Genomic DNA, 15,290 nt, shown 5'->3' on the forward strand with positions numbered 1-15,290 from the left:
CTTTCCACATTTTCCCATGCCTCCCCTGCCTTGTCTTCTCTCCTCTCCTTTCATTTTCTTTTGACACAAAGTTCAGGATGGCTGTGGATTTGAGAACCTCATCCCTTCGTTCCTGACTGCTATATCAGCAGGTCTGTGCCACAGTATCCAATCCAATTGACGTTCATCAAGACACCAAGACCAGTCAAAAAGAAAGAAGTTTTCAACAAATACATCTGTGACAGGTGAAAAGTCCCAGGAAAAAAAGAATGACACTTGACAGTGCTTTTTCTCCTCCCAATGAAAAGCAGCCTGAGATGCTTAAAGAAATTGAATATAAAATATAAAAATAAAAATATTTTAGATATGAACTGCAGTTTTCAAATTAAAGCTTCAATTTTTCCATGGTTTTTATCAAGAAATGTGCTAGGCATTATGGGAGACTTAGAGAACTTTAATCCATGGTCCATGAGCATGAATGGCTACCTCACATCCAGAGGTATTTCCTGGTAGAATATGAACTCGTGCCCCAGAAGGAAAGGGATAAAGGCAATTGTTCTATAAAGAGAACTCTACTTATCACATACTATTTTTTTCTAAAGGCTAATGGTTCTACCCTCTATTGAATTTGTTGATTGTTTTGTTGTTTATAGTCAATAAAAGTTGCTTTCTGTCTTTTGCTTAAAAATAAAATTAGATAGATGAAACTATACACCTCCTGGAGGTAAACAAAAGAACGAATCATCTGGACTTGGCATATTGGACTTGGCAGTTTCCTAGACATGTTTTCAAAGCATTAGCATAAAAATGAAAAGGGTAAGTAGAACTTTTTCACAATTTAAAACTTTTGTGCCTCAGAAGATACTGCAGAGAAATAAAAAGATGACTCAGAATGAGTTCATTTATTTCTACATGTATCTTTTAAAGAGATTGTATGCAAAGTATGAAAAAAATCCTACAATTTAATAGTCAAGACATATGAATGCAGTTAAAATGAGCACAGAATGTAAAAAAGGTATGCTTATAACCAACATAAACGCAAAACAAGTTCACTTTTTGTATTCACCAAGAGACATTCACCAAAAACCAGAGACACACTGCTTCAGTTCACTGGGGAAGCCTTAGTCAACAAGACAGAAATGAGAAAACCGAAACTCTATTACATACCTGCTGTAAATGCAAATCAGTGCATTGAGTTCAGCAAGCAGCGTGATAAGTCCTCAAGAAGTTAACACGGAGCACCGTCTGATGGGTAATTCCTTCTCCTAGGACTCTGTAAAGAAAAGTGGGCAGATAGCCACACAAAATATTGTCCAACATTCATAGCAATGGCATTCATAAAAATCTAAACCTGGAAATAAGCCAAGCACCTACCACTCGGTGAATGAACAGAAAGTAGCCAGTGTATATAATGGAATACTCCAGAACCAAAATAGGTGTAAAGCGCTGATATACCCTACAACATGGATGACTCCTTCAAATAGTCTAAGGGAATCTGGATTAAATATTTGAGCGTATGTTCAGAATAAGCAAGCACACACAGGTAGAAAGTAGATGCCTAGGGCTGGGTATCTGGGTTGCACATAAGAACTAAAGCATGCAGAATTTACACATGGCCTAATGAAATGTTCTGAAACTGACTGTGTTGGTGGATAATGTGTGAACACACTGAAACCCACAGTGCAATACGCTCTGAATTTACAAATTATAAATTACTTAAATTACACTCCTGTAAATTTTCTGCTGATAAAAAAATATAATTTATGAAGCAACATATTTCTGCGTATACTTCGAGAATTAAGAATCCAGCCCTTGGCATGGAGGTTTTGAGTTATGCTTCTGCAAATAAGATTAGCTCACAGACTACTTTCAGGAGGGAATTTCATTTGGTCTGCATGAAAAATGCCCTCTCTACTTCTAGAACACAGATGCATAAGCTTCATTTGTCACTTACCAGCATTGTGAAGCTGATGGTTGGAAAGGTCAAAGGATGTGAAATAGGAGAACACATTCTTTGGCCTTTTTTCATTTGAAAACAGGTGTACTCTATCCTCAGAGACAGTTGGTGCAACCCTTAGATTCAATTTTTTTTTTTTTTGGTTGTTGATTTGTTGGCAGAAGAGTCTGTTTTCTGAATGTGTCCTTTTTCTAATGAATTATACATTTACAACTTATTATTCTTATCCAGCTATGAAAACAATCGTAAGGCATCTCACCAGAATCCTCAAGAGCTGGTGCGAAAGCCAATTCTGTTTGACTCTTGTCTCCTTTGCTTGTGAGCCTTTCCAGTTAATAAATCTGAAAATTGTATTAGCCACAACGGTTTGGAGCCTGCTTTCCTAGAGCTGTGTTTGCAGTGCGCCTTGCACTTCTGAACTACAGTTGGCCTGTTCATTTCTGTCTTTCATCCCGTGCTTTTCCAGACCTAAAGCGTCAAAGTTTCAAGCTGATGGAGTTACAGCTGGGCTTGATGGAGAATGAATGAGTCCATGCTTTTTAGCAAATGCGCAGGTGTAGTAGTTAAAAAACAAAACAAAAGAAAATGAAGCAATGGACTATTAACAAAAGATTCATTGAATTTGGGTTCTGTTCTAATTACTGTATTTAGATAAAATACGTGATGCAGTAAATATGTGATGAAGTAAAATAAAAGCAGCTAAAATCAACTATCTGCTGAGGAACCCAGGTGATTGCAGTGAGCTTGAAGCTACTTATTTATTTATTTATTTAAAGTTACATTTTAGAGGAGAAAGATTCTGAGCCCTTGTATAGACTCTGAGTGCTTTTATTTATTTGTTTATTTGCTTATTTATTTATTTATTTATTTATTTATATTTTGAGGCATGATTTCTCTGTGTAACAGCCATGGCTGTCCTAGAACTCTCTTTGTAGACCAGGCTGGCCTCAAACACACAGAGATTTGCCTGCCTCTGCTTCCCGAGTGCTGGGAATAATGGCGTGCGTCACCACGCCCTGCTCTGAGTGCTTTTATACTTTAGCACAGGACTGTTTGCTCGCTTGTTTAATTTGGCCAAAGATGCCAAAGCTCTTCCTCTAGCCCTGGTTAAGAAGGTGAGAATGGCTCTCTGCTTGCCTGAGCCTGCAGGGCATCAGGCAGGTACATGTTCTAACCACTCACAGGCGTCCATACTGCTGTGATGGCCCGTGTGTTCTTTGATCTTTTATTTTTGGTCTCTACAGTTGACAATGCTGAACGTGGATGGGGGAGACGTAAGTTAGTGCTGGAAAAGCAGGTGACCAAGAGTCAGGTCTTCAGGCTTCCACCACTGGCTCTGCCATTGACTCTTCTCCCCAGTACTAATGTATTTATACTATTTTCTTCGTTGAACACATATTTTTCTTAATGTACCATAGGTACGATATTGATTGCATATCTGAGCACTAACTGTGACAATTCTGCTGAGACCCAGAGAACATATATTATGACATTTTACTTATGTAATTCCATTCACTGCCCAAATTGGAAGCACTTACTCATGTTTGCACAATTTTCCCCACAATTCCTTCTCTTTGGTGTGACTCATATTGTTGTATAGTGTTGATGAAACAGCCTAGCTAAACTGTCTTAAACTAAACCATGCCATCTTTATCCTTCCCTTCCTTTCTTTTCTCCCTCTCCCTGCTCTTCAGTTTCCTCTTCCTTTTCTCCAATATTGAGGATTGAACCCGGAGCCTTACTCATGTCAGACAAGCACTCTGCCAGTAAATATACTCCAGCCTTCTTTTTATTTATATTTGTTTGAGATTGAATCCTGTTGAGTTATCTAAGCTGGCCTCAGACTTACTCTGTAGCCCAGGCTAGCCTTTGACTCACTCTGTAGCCCAGGCTAGCCTTGAACTCACTCTATGGCCGAGGCTGGCCTTGATTTGCCATTCTTCTGCATCTTCTTCCCAAATAGCTGGAATCACAGGCCTATCTCACCTGACACAGCTTGAACATGGTTTTAAATAAACAGCTTGTGTGTGTGTGTGTGTGTGTGTGTGCACGCACGCGCACACGTGCGAGAAACAGATGTGAATATATGGATTATCCTTTATTCCCCTTTGCAAGAAACACAGGGTTTCTGTGGTTGTCCAGTAGTCAGTGGCAAATGCTCTTGACTGCAGATGCAGAAACATCACTGGACAGGAGTCATCCGGTAAGGTGCCCCCCTGTGACAATGCTTACAACTTCCCTATGCCTGCTCATAGGCAATATACTTCCTTATGGTGGGAGATAGAGTCCAGACATAGTTCCCACTGTCTTTCTTCTCCACTTCTCCCACTGAGAATGTAAGTGGCCCAAAGGTCCTGTCTGCCTTGGCCTACATCTAGAACCCCAAAGTTTCCTGTCAACATGGGCTCCATGAGCACTATCTTCACTGCAGATGTATGTACCCTGGCTGAGGGACACACAGGAATCAGAGTGGCGACAGGTATGTGAACTGCAGATGAGAGAGAAAAGAGGTGTGGGCACCAGACTATGCTTATATAGAAGCTAGCCTGGGATCTGTATTAGCTGTTCATTACATCATGTATGTTTCTGTAATTGTCCCCTCATCCCGAACTGTTGAAGAAAGAAAAATATAATATGGACACTTATAGATCAGTTTAACTGTAAATATTTTAAGTTATAGTTAAAATCAACTTTGCATCCCCTCTGCCTGTCTTTTATGCATCCTTAGGTCTTAAATATTAGATTTTAATTCCAACACTCTAAAAAACATCACATCATATTATCACGTTTAGTCCTGGTTGCTTCTAATCACCAGCTTCCATAAGGAAATTCACCTGCCCTAATATTCTCTGCCTGATCCAAATCAACAAGAATTCCATTTGTTTCTAGAAGTGCTGTGCTGGTGGAAGTAGTTTAATTAATCAATTGACCGTATCACTGATGATCCATTTTCTAATTCAAATGTTCTTTCTTATAGTCAATAAAGGGCTTAAAATGTAATTAACAGAAAGACGGCCTCCATCTTTTTCACAGGAGCTCAGATGGCCCAGGTTTTGGGGAGGTTCACCCATGAGTCAGTCTTGATCCTGTGCCCCTGTGCCCCTGTGCACTAGGCTTGGATTTCTCTCATGCTGATTACAGTTGCATCGTTTCTGACAGCATTTGAGATCTTTCCCCCCTCCTGAGGAGGCCAACTTAAAAAAATATTTATTATAATTTATTCACATTATACCCCGATTGTTATCCCCTCCCTGGTGTCTTCCCATTCCCACCCTCCCTCCCTCATCTACCTTGTTCCCCTCCCCTAGACCTCTGCTAGCTTGCACCCCCTTCCTCTGTGTGCCTCCAAGGCTGTCCTGGCCCGCCAAGGGGACATGATCAAATCTCAGGCACCAGAGTTCATGTCAGAGTGGCCAACGTTTTGAAATACACTTTTTTTTTTCCTTCCTATTTACTAAAGCCTAACCAAAGGGAGATAAACAGATTAGAAGCGCCAAGGAAGTTTTGCTTGCTGACCCTGCTTCGCTATTGCAGGGCTGTTGAAATCTGAAGACGGTTTTTCAGTAATCGTGTAAAACAACAATTATTTCAGTAGCAATAGGTGGGAGTAGAGGCTTGGAGAGTTCAGATCCAAAACAACAAAGTTATTTTAAGGAGCAACACTAATGATCCTTGGCTGGAGAATCAGGGAAGGCATGCCCTTCAACCAGCCCCCTAGCATGGCTTGCACCTGTGGGAAAAGCTGCTGCTCCTGAAGAGAACCCAAGGGCAAAGAGGGACAGGAGACTGGATGTTGCATCCTGGCTGGGAGACTCGGGCAGGCGCACCACCCCCAGGAAGCTGGTCTAAATGCATTCCTCAGAGAGGGAAAGCAGCGCAGCCTGTGGGCGGTAGGAAGACATCATCCCCAGGTCAGAAGCAACAATGAAGGCTGTAGCTGAGAAAGAGGTCAGACAAGAAAGGTAGCAAAGGCAGACTGCCGAAATAACATGTTAGGAACCCCTCGGGGTTAGCCCAGCTGGCTCTGGACTAGGCCTCTGAAGAGTGTGGCTGGAAATGGACTGTTGTTTCCTATCTTGGGTGCAGACTTTGCCATTTGAAGAACGATACAATTTAGGGTTGTATAAATCACTTAAATAATAGCAATCTTTTAAAAAAAGATTTCTTTCTTTATTATGCATACAGTGTTCTGCCTGTACACACCTGCACACCAGAAGAGGACACCATATCTCATTAGAGATGGTTGTGAGCCACTATGTGGTTTCTGGGAATTGATGTCAGGACGTTTGGACAAGCAAACAGTGCTCTTAACCACTGAGCCATCTCTCCAGCTGCCAGTAGTAGTCTTTTGTTTTGTTTTGTGTTTTGTTTTTGTTTTTTTGGTTTTCTATGTGTAACTTTGGCTGTCCTGGACTCACTATGTAAACCCGGCTGGCCTTGAACTCACAGCGATCTGCCTGCCTCTGCCTCCCAAATGCTTGGGATTAAAGGCGTGCACCACCATACCCGGCTGCCAGTAGTAGTCTTAACTACTTCTTACTCTTAGTGTCCAAACACCTACATAAAAATCATATTAGCCTAGGGCCTGGGATGATGGCTCAGCCAGCAGTGGACTTGCCAGGAAAGCAGGAGGATCCGAGTTTGATCCCCAGAATCTGTGAAAAAGCACAATGTGGTGGCACATATCTGCAACGTCACCATTGGGGAGGCAGACGCGGGAGGTCCCTGGGGGATCACTGGGCAGCCAGCATAGCCAGATAGGTAAATGCCAGGATCAGAAAGAGGCCCTGTCTTAAAAAACGGGGTGAGAACTAATTGATGAAGACAACTGACATTAACCTCTGGCCACCACATGCTTGTGCGCACGTGTACAAAACACACACAAGAACACACACACACACACACACACACATACGCACACACATACGCACACACACACGCACACACACACACACACACACACACACAGAGCACTGAGAGACTTATGGAAGAAAAGTTAGTTGTATAATCATGTATATTTTAATGGTCAGTGTAATTTGAATGTGAATGGCTCCATAGACATATCTTTTTGAATACCTAGTCTCCAGTTGGTTCAACTCTTTGGGAAGGATTAGGAGACATGGCCTTGATGGAGGAAGTGTACCACTTCTTTGAGGTTTGAAAACACTTGCTCCATTCCCAGTCAGCTTTTCTGCTTTGTGACTGTTATGTGAAGATGTGAGCTTTCAGTTGTTCCTCCAATGCCTACCTTCCTCCTGCTGTGCTCCCAGCCAGGCTGGCCAAAGACCCTAACTCTTTGAAGTGAGAAAATCCAAATAAATTCTTTCTTCTGTAAGTTGTCTTCATCATGGTGTGTTATCAGAGCATAGAAAAGTAACTAAGATAGTCAACAAATCGAATAAAAGCCTGTAATGGAAAAGCATTCAAATATTTGATAAAATTATAATTCTTCACTCTTGAATGATTATGCAGGCCAAAGTTCCAGAAAACAGACCAAGCATTAATGTTATCTTTAATTATGTCTTAGAGTGTTTTAAATGAACAATTAGATTCTTCCTTGTGTATCAGTAAGTATTTGGAAACTTTACACGTTGTAGGTTAATTAGGATGATTGTCAACAGTCACAGTGTCCAGGCTGGTGCTATCCTAACAACGATTTGAGGAAATTACTGGATGCTTAATTGAAGTAAGATCTAATATTCTTAAAATGCGTTAAAAAATTCAAGAGCTGGCTCTATGCCGCACCAGCTTTCTGGAATTATATAACATAATGGGACACATCATTAAAAAAAAAAAACAGAGATAAATAATTGTTTTGCTTACCAGAGTGAGCATTGAGAAAGTCTCTCAAAGTATGCTACTGTCAGTTTTTATTATCATCCCTTTACAAACTCCCTCAAAATGCAACAATTTTTCCTGTAAAAGAGAAGCAGTTACAATAGATGGATCATTACATTGTATCATAGAGAGAGGCGTAAACATTGATACTTATGCATTTAGCTACCAAGACTCACAGAGAGAGCCCTCACTTCAAAGCTCTGGCCTCCACTCTGTTCCAGTGTCCCTGGCAGCAGTGGCAGTTGTGTAACTTCCCTGGCCATCTCACTGTTACGCATCTGATGTGCCTGCGAGAAAGCCATTTCCAAAGAAATTAAAGTTTTTGAGGGTGGCAGCAATTAAAAACTAGGCTATGCAGTGGTGAGTATCTATGGAATATGAATAAGAGAGCAGGTGATCTGAGTAGCCTTGGAAAAGAGCACCTTTAGGGAGAAAGGTAGGACAGTCAGAGAAATGCCGATCTCAATGAGATAGTGGCAGAAAGGAAATGACTGTGCATCTTTTATCATGGTCACATGCAGTACATATTTGTTAATCTCTACTTAAGTATATACTCACAGTGCCTACTGCTGAAGCACAGTAGAAATACCTCTACTTTAAAAAGATTTTAGATCCAGGCTTGGAGGCACACGCCTGTAATCCCAGCATTTGGGAGGCAGAGGCAGGAAGATGTCTGTCAGTTTGAGGCCAGTCTGGCATACAAAGTGAGTCTAGGACAGCCAGGGGTACACAGAGAAACCCTGCCTCGGAAAAAAAAAAAAGGTTTAGTGTTTTAATGTATATGTAAGTATTTCATGATGTGTGGGTGCCCAAAGGGGCCAGAAGAGCTGTTGGACCTTCTAGAACTGAAGGCAGCTTTGAGTTCCAGCCCCTCCTCTGCCCATGGGTGTTGAGGGTCAAACTCCATCTGGAAAAGCAGTGAGCACCCTTAATGGAAAAACTAGGACTTTAGCCTCCCCCTCCTCCCCTTTTAAAGTATATTTTCCCATTTATTTCTTCTTTTCCTTACTAGGATAAGCCTTCAGGCCCAGTTCCTTACACTGTCTTTGCGCCAGGCTAGGGTGGGGGGTGGGGGTGGGTCAGTCTTTCCGTACTTGAGAACAGTTCCTAACAATCTTGCTCGTCTGGTGATGTAGCTTCACACACAGCTTGGGAAGCCCGTGGCATCCAAAACACTTTCTTCAGAGATGGTCCCGGAGGCCATAGCTGCTACGACATTTCAAATAAAATTTCCAACGGCTGTGTGCCTGGGTATGATCAAAAGCCATTCCTGTAGTGAAAATCCTGGTATCATTTTTGGTATGACAAGTTTTTTTGTTTTTTTGTTTTTGTTTTAATCTCTCTTCCTCTTCCTTGTCTCCTTTTTCATCAAGACTCCATTTTTGGTTATTGTTTTGTGTTTGGCTACCGACAACAGGAATGTTTTTCTTTGTTTACAAAAGCACCTCATTTTTACCCATAAATAATATCCTAAGATATCACTATGTTTTGTGTTCAATTTATTTGGTGAATTCTATTGTTTATTATATCTGAACTTTCCTAAAAATAACATCTAATTTTTTTTCTTTTCGGTTGATGTCCTAAGTACATTTGAAGCAATTTCTGTTCTTGATAAAGTAACATCTTTGTTCCAAATTAGCACTTCAATCTCTTCGCCACATTGTTGCTTACAAGTCCTACCATACTGCTGGCAAATTTAATTCTACTTCTAATGTGACTGGCTGGCCATCTGGGCATATACTGTAGAGGGATATTTTAATAAAGGCATCTTTGAAAGCAAGCATGCAGAAAATAGTCCTATGCGCTAAGTCTCTGGATGAAGGGTTGAACATCTTCTTGCATTACTTTAGGATGCTCTGCCTTGACTGGAGAGTTGGAAGGAAGGAAAAGAAAGCCAGTTACCTATGGTCCTACTAGCTGCACGGAGTGCAGATAAAGATTGTATAATTATTGGATAAAGGCTGAACTCTATTCAAGCAGATTTACTGGGCAGTCTTTAAAAAAAAATCTGGGCTGGAGAGATGGCTCCGAAGTTAAGAGCACTGGTTGCTCTTCCAGAGGTCCTGCGTTCAATTCCTAGCAACTACATGGTGACTCACAACCATCTAAATTGAGATCCAGTGCCCTCTTCTGGCATGCAGGTATACATGTAGGCTGAACACTGTGTACATAATAAATAAATAAATCTTTTTAAAAGAACCCAAATGCCCTATTTATGACTAGCATTTCTATTTCCCATCTATTCAAGTTAGCTGCGTATAAACTGCGTATAAACTTCTGAAACTGCCAGTGGCAGGTGAGGGAGGTGATTCTTTCTCTTGCCTAGCATCCATATTTTCCTCCTTTCTTTGAGCTTATATGTCTTAGTACATATGAATCATGTTTCCGGAGCTGTATTCTCATTTTATATCTGTGCTGTTTATGTACATGCACGCACATGTGCATACAACAGTGAATGCATGCATGACAGTGTGTGTGTGTGTGTGCGTATGTGTTCTATAAGACAAAAGATGGTGTTTATTTAGTTCAAATCCTTGAGAAGCATGGAAACAAAAGAGACAAATAGGGGAGCCGTTATTATGGTGAAAAGGAACTAAAGTTGGACATAGTAACACATGCTTCTGGTCCTAGCAGTCGGGAGGCAGAAGCAGGTGGGAGCTCTATGAGTTTCAGAGGCCAGCCAGGTCTCTGAAAGTTTCCAGTAAGTTCCAGGAAAGCCAGGGCTGTGTAGAAAAAACAAACAAACAAACAAACAACTCAAATCCAAACCAACCAAACAAAAGAATTAAGAGGTAGAGTGTCACCTGGACTCCTGTGAGCATCTTATTCTTCATGCTGATGTGCTGAACTGTGCTGAGCGAAGGCACAATGCCTGCAGTGTTGTGGCGACGGCAGAGTGCTTAGAGGCAGACCTAATGTTCATAAGCCAATCCAGAGACTTCTATTGAGATAACCAACCACAACAGAGAGCATGCTGAGGTCATAGCTGGCCTGTGGTTCCTTTCTGGGGGGCTCCAGTGTTTTATTCTGTCTATTTTAGGCACTGGTTTCTTATAGGTTTCCACTGACTCAATGATACTAAGAATCAATGGCTCTGCGAGTGATGTTTTATTTATAATCTCTGATTTGAAGTTCCTTTAAGAGGACTCTCAGAAAACATCCAATGACTAGTGTTCTGTATAGTTTTATGTCAACAGAAGCTAGAGTCATCAGAGAGGAGGGAGCCTAAGTTGGGAAAAATGTGCCCATAAGATTGTGTTGTACACAAGGCTCTAGGGTACTTTTTAAATTAGTAACTGATGGGAGACAGCCCACCTCTGGGCTGGTGGTCCTGGGTTCTGTACGAAAGCAGGCTGAACAAGCCATGGGGAACAAGCCAGTAAGCAGCACTCCTCCATGGCCTCTGCATCAGCTCCTGCCTCCAGGTTCCTGCCTTGCTTAAGTTCCTGTCCTGACTTCCTCCAATGAGGACAGATGTGAAAATGTAAGCCAAATAACCCCTTTTCTCCCAAACGTGATTTTGGTTATGGTATTTCATCATAGCAGTATATCCCTAACTAGGAAATTAGTTTTTTGAAATTTTAAAAATCTAGTTACTTTGTATGTTGCAGTTGTTCATTAAATATATATTGAACACAGCGACTTCCAGGCATTGTTATTGGTGTTGGGAATACAGAAATGAAGCCTGGGTAGGCAATATCCTTTTTGCACTGACTCTACATCCCAACAAATAAGTATAAAATATACCAGTGATTATAATCTGAACGGCCAGAGAATGGTATTTGGCTAGTTTGGATCAGACATTTACTATATGCTTAATTTGTATCTGAAACTCTGGCATTAGAATGACAAAAAGGATCTAGGTATGCAATGACTAGGGGCAAGGAGGGGGAGGGGGAGACGACCACAGGAGCATGCATGGCCCCAGTGGATTCTGGGCACTGAAAGGAACTGGAAATAGCTATTCAAGAATGGAAGACTAACATAGATTAAAGTAAGAGAAGAGGCCAGGAAAACCATAACGTGAGAAGGTGGGACTTCATAAAACAGGAAAAGGATTTCAGGATCTTTTTTAGTTGCAGCGGAAGTCATTGAGGACTTGAGCAGAACAGTGGCATCTTTTGATCTGGATTTGAAACAAAGTAGGTTTCTACTGTGTGGAGTGAGGGTTAAGCCAGGGGCCAAAGGGAGAAATAAGGAGGGCTTTGGGGAAGTTAAGGGAGTTGTTTAAGTGAATAATGCTGCTGCTGCTGCTGCTGCTGCTGCTGCTGCTGCTGCTGCTGTTGATAGTGTGAACTGGGGTGACAGAAGTGGAGCTTGGAAGAACTGATTGGATTCGCAATTATTTGGGGGTGGCAAATGAGTTAAGCCTGCATGATAGATTGATAGATTAGATGTGGGGTACAAGACAAAAACTGAATCAAGTTACCTCATGGTTTCTTACCTTGAACAGTGGAGTAAATGACAATGCTTTTTTTTTTTTAGATGGGGGAGCAAGAGTGGTGTAGGAATTTTTTCTGTATGGCCAAGTTAAAATGCTGAGACATCTAATTGTATCCTTGTGGAAAAGTTAATATTTGAGACGGAAGTTTGAGGACTGGTCATAGTTAATGATACACACATAAAAACAAAACAAAAAAAAACAAAAAACAAAAAAAAAACCCCAATGCAGAGAAGGTATTTAAAGTGATGAGGTGAGATGAGAAAATCTAGAGCAAATATGTAAATTAAAAACGGTGGTGGGAGCCTAGGATTAAGCTCTGACGCAACATCCAAATGTGTATCACGTTAAACCAAAGTAGCGGGACTCCCAAGCCTGCTTAGACAGAGGCAGCATGGTATGAATGTGGATAAGAAGGCGAGACAAGAAAGCATTTCACAACAGAGAGAACAGTCAGCTGTTTAATGCCAGCAAAAGGTCAGGCACAATGACAGCAAAGCCACATCCTAGATCAGAAAACAAGGAAGTGATTGGTGACTCGGAAAAGACCCATGTTAGTCAGGACACAGTTTGACTTCAGAAAACTTAGGAGATGTGTGTGTGTGTGTGTGTGTGTGTGTGTGTGTGAGAGAGAGAGAGAGAGAGAGAGAGAGAGAGAGAGAGAGAGTGTGTGATGGAGACATTTATAGACTCCTCTCCTTGGGAAGTTACTTTTGAAAAGAAGAAAAAAAAACATGACAGTAACTGAAAATATGAGACTGAAGTCACTTGCATCGTTTAAAGGTACAAGGTCCTAGAATGTGTCTAGGCATCATTAGAAATGATTTGTAGAGCAAGAAGGATGACCAAAGCCAGAGAGAATGTGTGCGGCTGCAGGAGGAGCCCCTTGGGTAGCTGAGGTAGGGTGTGAAGGGCGTGGACAGCATCCTGTCTGAGCAGCACATGCCTCCTAACTATAGGCAAAGCAGCGTCACAGGTGCAGAGCTTCGCAGGTGGACCACTTGGCAGGAGGATCACCAGGAGGCCTGAATTAAGCATGGGGTGGGATTATCACTTGGCAACGCATGTACGTAAAGACGTGCAAGGGTGACAGGTGGTAGCGCAGGGTGGAGCAGGGAGGGAAGGAAGGCAACAAAATAGTAATGGGGATTTTGTTTTCTACGGGGGGGGGGGGGGAAGCAAACACACAAAGGCAGGATTGTAGAGCTGCTAAGCGCATTGAGATTTGAGTGCCTGAGTTAGGGTCTTCAGTAAGATTCAGTGCTTTATTCCAATCAAAGCATGGGATAGGAAAACAATTGCACTTTATCTCTTTTTCCTTCAGGGCAAACCCAAACATTGAGTGGAAACCTAGAAGCAGCCCCCAAAGAATTCCTAAGTTAGATATAGCCTTAAAAATCACCTTGGGTCTCAACTTACTCCTTTCCAGGTTAAAATTTTAATTCCTACTGATTTCTTAGGTTGTATTTATTTTTAAAAATTGGTTTATGTGTGTATGGATATATGCTGCTATGTCCACCTGAGTGCAATTGCCTGTGGAGGCTAAAAGAAGAGGTCAGATCCCCTGTACCGGGAGTTACAGGTACTTGGAACCAGTGATGTGGGTGTTAGGCACCAAACTTAGGCCCTCTGGAAAAACAGCATATGTTTATATGAGCCATCTTCCTGGTCCCCGCTACTGATTTCTGCAAACATCCTTGAACTCTTTATACTAAGCCAATCCATACCTATAGGATTACATTTCAAATATTCTACATCATCACAACTCTTGTAGATTTTCTTCACAGTTAATTACACAGCTCCCCTCCCTCCCCCACTAAACCCACTTATATTATCTTGTTCTTTTTCTCCTTTGAACCAGCTACTGGCATAGGGTCCCCTTCTTCCATCCCTAGACTAGGAAAGGCCTGAAGGAAAGAATGAGCATTGTTTTTCTTAAGTGAGAGTCTAGCACCATTCAGGCATAACTCCTGGGTTACCTCAAGTGACGGCTGGCGTAAGTTTGTCTGAGTAGGTTAGAGGTAGTCAGATAAATGGATAATTAACGCGTAGATAGAATGTGTGATGTCCTTAAACAGTAGAGCTGAGTTCGAAAGGGTGAGTTAGCCGTGAGTAGAATCGGCACCACTCTAATGCTGCTTTTATGTGGTCTACTGATCTTAGTATTTCTGTTTTTCCTTCTGCTTTGGCTTAGTTATGCTGGGATTATATTATTGCCATGGCTGCAGAGGCACTTGGGGAGCTGATGAGCTCCGACAATGTATTCAGAGGCTAAAAGGAAGATGCTGGTTTTTAAAAATAGATCAAACCTCTCCTCTTCGAAGTTCTGTAGAGGCCCCTGTGCGTTCTAGAGGAGCTAAATATACTCCTCAGAGAGGCAGCCTGTTTCCACCTTGTCTCTGGGGGTTTGAAGATGTCACATTTTATTCTTTCCTGAAACTTCATCTGAGTTTCTTTCCTACCATCAAGTCGGTGTCTCATTAGCGAGTTAAGTACCGGTGAGTTTTCATTAAAAATCAACCACATCACTGTATATCTTATTTTGAGCAGGCAAAAGTTTGATCTGAATGAAAAACCGATTCTTGCTTGAGGGTAAAATGCATGCTGAACCTGACATCAGTTCTGGTATCTGCACAGTCCTTTCCCCAAAGAGGAGCCTTTGAATCTGTCTCCCTGCAGCTCCTTTCAAATTCAGAATCCCCTCCTTTCCTGACCTAAGATGTCTTTCTGCCTCCCCTCCAGCCGCTCCCCCACTGTCAGACAACTTTTTATAGGTACAGCTACTAAGATCAGTTCCTTCCAAGCACCTCCCTTGCCTTTCTTTCCCTTGGAAAGTACAGTGAGCTAAGTGGACAGGACTCGGGGTGCCCTATTTTTCTTCTCTTTTGTATACATCCTGCATGCTCATCAAATCAACACGCTCCCTCTTCCCTTAGCATTCTTTCTTGTCTGTCCTTCAAACGTTAGCCCAGGGATTCCTTCCCATGCCCATTTGCTCAGTGCCCCAATTCCTCATGTGTTAAGCTTCCCTTGGTTGTCCACTGGTAAATCAAATCTCACCTTTTCTCAATTTGC

This window comes from Acomys minous, assembly GCF_964271855.1.
Source record: "Acomys minous genome assembly, chromosome: 15".
Lineage (NCBI taxonomy): Eukaryota > Metazoa > Chordata > Mammalia > Rodentia > Muridae > Acomys > Acomys minous.